Here is a 7,500-nt window from a genome sequence, read left to right on the forward strand (position 1 = left end):
ACCAAATAAACATTGTCAGTCACAGCCGGTCAGTGAGGTCAGGGCCAGACAGAGACGGATGAAGATCAACTATTTGTTCCTAATTCCTCAACTGTTTTTCTGGCTATTTAGGTGACCCTTTTTGGGTTAAGACCACACCTGGAGGCAAATCTTCCATTGTGCATCTTAACAATTTCCATACCAGCAGTCTCAAAAGGACGTGTTTCAACCATCAAGCTTATTCTACATACAAGACCGGACAATAAAGATTTTGTGGTTGTCTCTGGAACATCACGTTCCGTTCTGTAGAGGTACAATAGGTAGTGTTTTGACAATCTGACAGCTCGCTAGGTGTTCTGCCTGGGCATGACTGTGTTGGTGACAGAATATAGAACCTTAGGACTCCCTCTAATGACATCACAATGACTGAGCAGTGTTCTCAGAACGGTGGAATGTAGCGCCAGGGACCGGGTTTCCTCTGCCTTGCTAGCGGTCAGTTGGTATCTTTCAGATTACTACTCTTTTATTTGCTTGTTCATTTAATTTCCTTCTCCATCGGACGTAATATGTTGTTTACTTAGTAAATAGAGACTCCTCCCTGTGGTAACCATGTTGTTTTGCTTAGACACACAAACGATAGCACACACACACCACAGATAACATCCCTGAAACCACACAATTTTTTATAGCTGCCTACCGCCCTAGACAGGCATGGTAGACAGGCACGTGTTTCTGATAATGGAAACAATAGCGCAATACTATATCCATAAAGCATTGGCCAGCTGTAACCATGGCAGCAAACACAAGGAAACACCTGATGCATTGAATTGATAATCAATCAATATCAATCAATATAATTACAATAGAAAAGATTGGAACAGATTTTTTGGCAAGATAATGTTTGATAACACTTGATGATATAAGTGTGTTGTTGACAGTGTGCTATAGACAGTGTGCTGATAGGGTTAGGGTTGCCTCTGTCACATTACAGTCACAGACAGTGTGCTGATAGGGTTAGGGTTGCCTCTGTCACATTACAGTCACAGACAGTGTGCTGATAGGGTTAGGGTTGCCTCTGTCACATTACAGTCACAGACAGTGTGCTGATAGGGTTAGGGTTGCCTCTGTCACATTACAGTCACAGACAGTGTCAGAGTTGATGCATGTACAGGCTTGAATGTGATTTGAGTATTGGGTATCTACACCCCCCTGCCTCCAACCCCTAGCCCCCCCACCTCTAACCCCACACTCCGTGTACAGTGAGGTTACATAGCCAGAATTCCCCCCCTTCTGTATTTAGCAGGTCTCCCCCCCCCACCTGATCTAAAATGCCTCATTAGTCTGGAGGCTCGTGTGGTCACATGGTCAGGGGGGTGGGGTGTAAATTTACGAGGTAACATGATGTAATTTCACCTCACACATACACTCATATATCCAGCCAATCCTGCCCTAGACCGGACCCCAATATATTAACTCCAGTATTAACCCTTAGTAGGGCTGATGATGCTGGTCATGCAGCACGGTGTGTGTGTGTGTGTGTGTGTGTGTGTGTGTGTGTGTGTGTGTGTGTGTGTGTGTGTGTGTGTGTGTGTGTGTGTGTGTGTGTACAGTTCTGGAGGTGATGACATCTCTTTTCAGCACGTCAGAATAAATCACCCAGACCCAGGTCATTGTTGAGTAGAGGTGTGTGTGTGTGCATGCGTGTCTGTTTGGGGCTATGCGTGTGTTATTAATACTCTAGAGGGGGTAGTTGGGGGATTTGAGAAAGCTTCTTGGGTTTCAGATCTTCTGAGCTCAGAGACAAATGTCCCTACATGGAATCTTTATTCTCCCCACCCAAAGTGCTAACGACCCTCCCCACTCACTGTCCTCCCTGTCCATCCATCAGACACCCCCGGAAGCATAATGCAGTCTGCTGTCTTAACCTCTGTAGGGGGTACACACACACACACACACACACACACACACACACACACACACACACACACACACACACACACACACTAGGTTAGAGTGTTGGGCCAGTAACTGAAGGGTTGCTGGTTGGAATACCGGTAAAATACCGGTGTGCCAATGAGCAAGGCAATCAACCCTAATTACCCCGGGGGTGCTGTACTATGGTGAGGGGGCGCTGTACTATGGTGAGGGGGGTGCTGTATTATGGTGAGGGGGCGCTGCACTATGGTGAGGGGGGTGCTGTACTATGGTGATGGGGGTGCTGTACTATGGTGAGGGGGCGCTGTACTATGGTGAGGGGGGTGCTGTACTATGGTGAGGGGGAGCTGTACTATGGTGAGGGGGTGCTGTACTATGGTGAGGGGGTGCTGTACTATGGTGAGGGGGTGCTGTACTATAGTGACTGGGCGCTGTACTATGGTGAGGGGGTGCTGTACTATGGTGAGGGGGTGCTGTACTATGGTGAGGGGGGTGCTGTACTATGGTGAGGGGGGCGCTGTACTATAGTGAGGGGGTGCTGTACTATAGTGGCTGGGCGCTGTACTATGGTGAGGGGGGTGCTGTACTATAGTGACTGGGCGCTGTACTATGGTGAGGGGTGCGCTGTACTATGGTGAGGGGGTGCTGTACTATAGTGACTGGGCGCTGTACTATGGTGAGGGGGGCGCTGTACTATGGTGAGGAGGTGCTGTACTATAGTGACTGGGAGCTGTACTATGGTGAGGGGGGTGCTGTACTATAGTGACTGGGCGATGTACTATGGTGAGGGGGCTGCTGTAGTATAGTGACTGGGCGCTGTACTATGGTGAGGGGGCCCTGTACTATAGTGAGGGGAGTGCTGTACTATGTTGAGGGGGGTGCTGTACTATAGTGACTGGGCGCTGTACTACAGTGACTGGGCGCTGTACTATGGTGAGGGGGGCGCTGTACTATGGTGAGGGGGTGCTGTACTATAGTGACTGGGCTCTGTATTATGGTGAGGGGGCGCTGTACTATGGTGAGGGGGTGCTGTACTATAGTGACTGGGCGCTGTACTATGGTGAGGGGGGTGCTGTACTATAGTGACTGGGCTCTGTATTATGGTGAGGGGGCGCTGTACTATGGTGAGGGGGTGCTGTACTATAGTGACTGGGCGCTGTACTATGGTGAGGGGGCACTGTACTATAGTGACTGGGCGCTGTACTATAGTCGGGGGGCACTGTACTAAAGTCAGAGGGTCACTGTACTATGGTGAGGGGGCGCTGTACTATGGTGAGGGGGTGCTGTACTATAGTGACTGGGCTCTGTACTATGGTGAGGGGGACGCTGTACTATGATGAGGGGGGTGCTGTACTATAGTGACTGGGCGCTGTACTATGGTGAGGGGGGTGCTGTACTATAGTGACTGGGCGCTGTACTATGGTGAGGGGGTGCTGTACAATAGTGAGGGAGCGCTGTACTATAGTGAGGAGGCGCAGTACTATGGTGAGGGGTGCTGTACTATAGTGAGGAGGTGCAGTACTATGGTGAGGGGCGCTGTACTATGTTGAGGGGCGCTGTACTATGGTGAGGGGGCGCTGTACTATAGTGAGGGGGCGCTGTACTATGGTGAGGGGGCGCTGTACTATGGTGAGGGGGGTGCTGTACTATGGTGAGGGGGGTGCTGTACTATAGTGACTGGGCACTGTACTATGGTGAGGGTGTGCTGTACTATGGTGGGGCTGCTATACTATAGTGACTGGGCGCTGTACTATGGTGAGGGGGGTGCTGTACTATAGTGACTGGGCGCTGTACTATGGTGAGGGGGGCGCTGTACTATGGTGAGGGGGGTGCTGTACTATAGTGACTGGGCGCTGTACTATGGTGAGGGGGGTGCTGTACTATAGTGACTGGGCGCTGTGCTATGGTGAGGGGGGCGCTGTACTATATTGAGGGGGTGCTGTACTATAGTGACTGGGCGCTGTACTATGGTGAGGAGGGCGCTGTACTATAGTCATGGGGGCACTGTACTATTGTGAGGGGGGCGCTGTACTATGGTGAGGGGGTGCTGTACTATAGTGACTGGGCGCTGTACTATGGTGAGGGGGGCGCTGTACTATGGTGAGGAGGTGCTGTACTATAGTGACTGGGAGCTGTACTATGGTGAGGGGGGTGCTGTACTATAGTGACTGGGCGATGTACTATGGTGAGGGGGCTGCTGTAGTATAGTGACTGGGCGCTGTACTATGGTGAGGGGGCCCTGTACTATAGTGAGGGGAGTGCTGTACTATGTTGAGGGGGTGCTGTACTATAGTGACTGGGCGCTGTACTACAGTGACTGGGCGCTGTACTATGGTGAGGGGGGCGCTGTACTATGGTGAGGGGGGTGCTGTACTATAGTGACTGGGCTCTGTATTATGGTGAGGGGGCGCTGTACTATGGTGAGGGGGTGCTGTACTATAGTGACTGGGGGCTGTACTATGGTGAGGGGGGTGCTGTACTATAGTGACTGGGCGCTGTACTATAGTGAGGGGGCGCTGTACTATGGCGAGGGGGCACTGTACTATAGTGACTGGGCGCTGTACTATAGTCGGGGGGCACTGTACTAAAGTCAGAGGGTCACTGTACTATGGTGAGGGGGGCGCTGTACTATGGTGAGGGGGGCGCTGTACTATAGTGACTGGGCACTGTACTATGGTGAGGGGGGTGCTGTACTATAGTGACTGGGCTCTGTACTATGGTGAGGGGGGCGCTGTACTATGATGAGGGGGGTGCTGTACTATAGTGACTGGGCGCTGTACTATGGTGAGGGGGTGCTGTACAATAGTGAGGGAGCGCTGTACTATAGTGAGGAGGCGCAGTACTATGGTGAGGGGGTGCTGTACTATAGTGAGGAGGTGCAGTACTATGGTGAGGGGGGCGCTGTACTATGTTGAGGGGGCGCTGTACTATGGTGAGGGGGCGCTGTACTATAGTGAGGGGGCGCTGTACTATGGTGAGGGGGCGCTGTACTATGGTGAGGGGGGTGCTGTACTATGGTGAGGGGGTGCTGTACTATAGTGACTGGGCACTGTACTATGGTGAGGGGGTGCTGTACTATGGTGAGGGGCTGCTATACTATAGTGACTGGGCGCTGTACTATGGTGAGGGGGGTGCTGTACTATAGTGACTGGGTGCTGTACTATGGTGAGGGGGGCGCTGTACTATGGTGAGGGGGGTGCTGTACTATAGTGACTGGGCGCTGTACTATGGTGAGTGGGGTGCTGTGCTATAGTGACTGGGCGCTGTGCTATGGTGAGGGGGGCGCTGTACTATATTGAGGGGGTGCTGTACTATAGTGACTGGGCGCTGTACTATGGTGAGGAGGGCGCTGTACTATAGTCATGGGGGCACTGTACTATTGTGAGCGGGGTGCTGTACTATGGTAAGGGGGTGCTGTACTATAGTGACTGGTCGCTGTACTATGGTGAGGGGGGCGCTGTAGTATGGTGAGGGGGTGCTGTACTATAGTGACTGGGCGCTGTACTATGGTGAGGGGGGTGCTGTACTATAGTGACTGGGCAATGTACTATGGTGAGGGGGCTGCTGTAGTATAGTGACTGGGCGCTGTACTATGGTGAGGGGGCCCTGTACTATAGTGAGGGGGGTGCTGTACTATGGTGAGGGGGCGCTGTACTATGTTGAGGGGGGTGCTGTACTATAGTGACTGGGCGCTGTACTATGGTGACTGGGCGCTGTACTATGGTGATGGGGGCGCTGTACTATGGTGAGGGGGGTGCTGTACTATAGTGACTGGGCTCTGTATTATGGTGAGGGGGCGCTGTACTATGGTGAGGGGGGTGCTGTACTATGGTGAGGGGGCGCTGTACTATGGTGAGGGGGCACTGTACTATAGTGACTGGGCGCTGTACTATAGTCGGGGGGCACTGTACTAAAGTCAGAGGGTCACTGTACTATGGTGAGGGGGGCGCTGTACTATGGTGAGGGGGGTGCTGTACTATAGTGACTGGGCGCTGTACTATGGTGAGGGGGGTGCTGTACTATAGTGACTGGGCGCTGTACTATGGTGAGGGGGGTGCTGTACTATAGTGACTGGGCTCTGTACTATGGTGAGGGGGTGCTGTACAATAGTGAGGGAGCGCTGTACTATAGTGAGGAGGCGCAGTACTATGGTGAGGGGGGCGCTGTACTATAGTGAGGAGCGCAGTACTATGGTGAGGGGGGCGCTGTACTATGTTGAGGGGGCGCTGTACTATAGTGAGGAGGCGCAGTACTATGGTGAGGGGGGCGCTGTACTATGTTGAGGGTGCGCTGTACTATAGTGAGGAGGCGCAGTACTATGGTGAGGGGGGCGCTGTACTATAGTGAGGAGGCGCAGTACTATGGTGAGGGGGGCGCTGTACTATGTTGAGGGGGCGCTGTACTATGGTGAGGGGGCGCTGTACTATAGTGAGGGGGCGCTGTACTATGGTGAGGGGGCGCTGTACTATGGTGAGGGGGGCGCTCTACTATAGTGACTGGGCGCTGTACTATGGTGAGGGGGGCGCTGTACCATATTGAGGGGGTGCTGTACTATAGTGACTGGGCGCTGTACTATAGTCAGGGGGGCACTGTACTATAGTGACTGGGCACTGTACTATGGTGAGGGGGTGCTGTACTATAGTGACTGGGCACTGTACTATGGTGAGGGGGGCGCTGTACCATATTGAGGGGGTGCTGTACTATAGTGACTGGGCGCTGTACTATGGTGAGGGGGGCGCTGTACTATAGTCAGGGGGCACTGTACTATTGTGAGGGGGGCGCTGTACTATGGTGAGGGGGGTGCTGTACTATAGTGACTGGGCGCTGTACTATGGTGAGGGGGGTGCTGTAGTATAGTGACTGGGCGCTGTACTATGGTGAGGGGGCGCTGTACTATGGTGAGGGGGGCGCTGTACTATGTTGAGGGGGCGCTGTACTATGGTGAGGGGGCGCTGTAGTATAGTGACTGGACGCTGTACTATGGTGAGGGGGCGCTGTACTATGGTGAGGGGGGCGCTGTACTATAGTGATTGGGCGCTGTACTATAGTGAGGTGGGCGCTGTACTATGGTGAGGGGGGTGCTATACTATAGTGACTGGGCGCTGTACTCTGGTGAGGGGGTGCTGTAGTATAGTGACTGGGCGCTGTGCTATGGTGAGGGGGGCGCTGTACCATATTGAGGGGGTGCTGTACTATAGTGACTGGGCGCTGTACTATGGTGAGGGGGGTGCTGTACTATAGTCAGGGGGGCACTGTACTATTGTGAGGGGGGCGCTCTACTATGGTGAGGGGGGTGCTGTACTATAGTGACTGGGCGCTGTACTATGGTGAGGGGGGTGCTGTAGTATAGTGACTGGACGCTGTACTATGGTGAGGGGGCGCTGTACTATGGTGAGGGGTGCGCTGTACTATAGTGATTGGGCGCTGTACTATAGTGAGGTGGGCGCTGTACTATGGTGAGGGGGGTGATGTACTATAGTGAGGGGGCGCTGTACTATAGTGAGGGGGCGTTGTACTCTAGTTACTGGGCGCTGTACTATGTTGAGGGGGGCGCTGTACTATGGTGAGGGGGTGCTGTACTATGGT

The sequence above is a fragment of the Oncorhynchus masou genome, chromosome 32, assembly GCF_036934945.1.
Source record: "Oncorhynchus masou masou isolate Uvic2021 chromosome 32, UVic_Omas_1.1, whole genome shotgun sequence".
Classification (NCBI taxonomy): Eukaryota; Metazoa; Chordata; class Actinopteri; order Salmoniformes; family Salmonidae; genus Oncorhynchus; species Oncorhynchus masou.